Source organism: Berghia stephanieae, chromosome 1, assembly GCF_034508935.2.
Source record: "Berghia stephanieae isolate SIO BIC M18660-M18661 chromosome 1, UCSD_Bste_1.3, whole genome shotgun sequence".
NCBI classification, from domain to species: domain Eukaryota; kingdom Metazoa; phylum Mollusca; class Gastropoda; order Nudibranchia; family Aeolidiidae; genus Berghia; species Berghia stephanieae.
The window spans coordinates 112,311,634-112,314,133 of NC_088360.1; the positions used below are offsets into that span (position 1 = coordinate 112,311,634).

General features: G+C 24.4%; 1 protein-coding gene across 1 annotated transcript in view; it reads right to left on the minus strand.

Moving 5' to 3' along the window:
* Window positions 1–2,500, minus strand: part of LOC144962743 (voltage-gated delayed rectifier potassium channel KCNH1-like) — a 104,873-nt gene that overhangs the window by 101,154 nt on the left and 1,219 nt on the right. Inside the window, exon 2 of the mRNA XM_078895963.1 lies at window positions 1,162–1,332. The gene's annotated coding sequence lies outside the window, so the exon portion shown is untranslated. The remainder of the gene's footprint in view (window positions 1–1,161; window positions 1,333–2,500) is intronic.

A 2,500-nucleotide genomic window follows, 5' to 3' on the forward strand; every position in this document is an offset into this window, starting at 1 on the left:
TTCTTCTTCTTTTTCTTCTTCTTCTTTTTCTTCTTCTTCTTCTTCTTCTTCTTCTTCTTCTTCTTCTTCTTCTTCTTCTCCTTCTCTCTTCTCTCTTCTTCTCTCTTCTTCTTCTTCTTCTTCTTCTTCTTTTCTTCTTCTTCTTCTTTTCTTCTTCTTCTTCTTCTTCTTCTTCTTCTTCTTCTTCTCTTCTTCTTCTTCTTCTTCTTCTCGCATTATTATTATTAATATTATCATTATTATTATTACTATTATTATTATTATTATTATTATTATTATTATTACTGTTTTTATTACTATTATTGTTATTATTATTATTATTATTATTATTTATTATTATTATTATTATTATTATTATTATTATATTATTATTATTATTATTATTATTATTATTACTATTACTATTATTACTATTATTGTTATTATTATTTCATTATTTTCATGTTTTTGGTCATTGTTATTTTTTTTCCCACTGCCAACATAGATATATTAATGAACATATTTATATAACTAATCTCCACGGTTTCATTATGCTCATGGAAAATCACAGTGGTTTTTAAAAGTTCTATTGGGCTATATGGGAACATGTTTACATTTTGGAACACGTTTTGCACTACGATTCTCCAATGTCCTTGACCAAAAAACAGCCATTTACGCCATAATAGTTTCCATATCACAATTAGCTAGACACCCAAATTTTTGTTCAACTGTACCTATCTTCGGTGAATAACAAAAACAATAAAAACGTTAATACATTACTTTGAATCCAGATAAACTTAGACGACAAAATTAATGAATGACTATGTAAATAAATCAGCGACATCTATATGTTCTCTTAGTAGACGATGAAATAAGTACACGAACATATTACGCGCTTTGACAAAATGAATAAACAATTGAAATAGGGAGAATGTGAAAAGAAATGTAACAAATTATTAAACGAATTGATAAAGAGATTATGCACATTGTTAAGATTAGAAAAATAACAAAATCATAGCCTACATTAATCATAACCCTTAATCAACGTGGACTGAAATCCAGAGCTGCCAAGCATAGAGCCTAGTAGACAAACCACTCAGCCATTCTCTGCACTATTACAGTCCAGTATAACTAATTATGCATTACACTAATCTTACTGAAGAAGGTAATCCCGAAACGTACCGACTTTTATCCAACCCTAATGCTATAAGTACATCCATCCAAGCATCCGCCGTCGATGGAGTGTTTACCCGATCACAGAAAATCGAAGACTGCGAGGAGAAAAGCCATAGGAAGCCAGGAAGCGATACCTGCGTCCATCGATACATTGATTTCTCTTCTCACCATAAATAGCTGTATGAAAGAGCACACCGTCAAAATGATGATGATTAGGATGGTGATGATGATGATGTCGTGGATAATGAGTTTTTTCCTTGTAATCCTAAAAAAATCCAAAACAGTTTTGTAATATCGTGCCATGAAGCTAATCAAATTCTTTTAAATATCAAATTACATTTTAGATTTTAAAATCTAACGCGTTGTCGGCACCCAGGTTACCTACAATTTTCACTGAAATACAAAAGAAACGGGATTTTGACTGATATTTAATAATGAGCTTTGTTGCAATATCTAACAAAAATATAAGAAGACAAAATTAAAATTTAATTTTATGATAAAATAATGAATGGATTTTATAAACCGCAAGTTTCTTTCTGTTTTTTTTTTTTTTTGGTTTGTTCATTTTGTTGTTTTAAAAAAAATATATTTTGCATACCAAATCATCATCAGTCAGATATTACTTTATCTGCCCGTATTATAATAGGAACAGAGGAGAATAGTGGTCTTCAATTAAGATTGTAAAATAATCTGAATTTTGCACTGGTTTGAGTGTATTTCCATTACAGCAATGATCATATAACAATTTTGGCTTTCAGACCTGCAAATAGCTACACATCTTCCATCGACAATGATGATGACGATGATAATGATGACAACAACAACAATAATAATAATAATAGTAATAATAATAATAATAATAATAATAGTAATAATAATAATAATAATAATAATACTAATAATAGTAATAATAATGATAATAATAATATAATAATAATAATAATAATAATAATAATAATAATAATAATAATAATAATAATAATAATAATAATAACGATAATCATAAAATATTGATGATAAAAAACAAAAAATAGAACAAAACAATAATAATAATAATAACGATAAGCATAAATAATAATGATATAAAAATAAAAAAACATAACATAATAATAATAATAATAATAATAATAAAATAATAATAATAATAATAAATAATAATAATAAATAATAATAATATAATAATAATAATAATAATAATAATAATAATATATAATACAATAAATAATCAATAATAATAATAATAAAATAATAATAATAATAATAATAATATAATAATAATAATAATAAGATAATAATAATAATAATAATAATAATAATAATAATATAATAATAATAATAAATAATA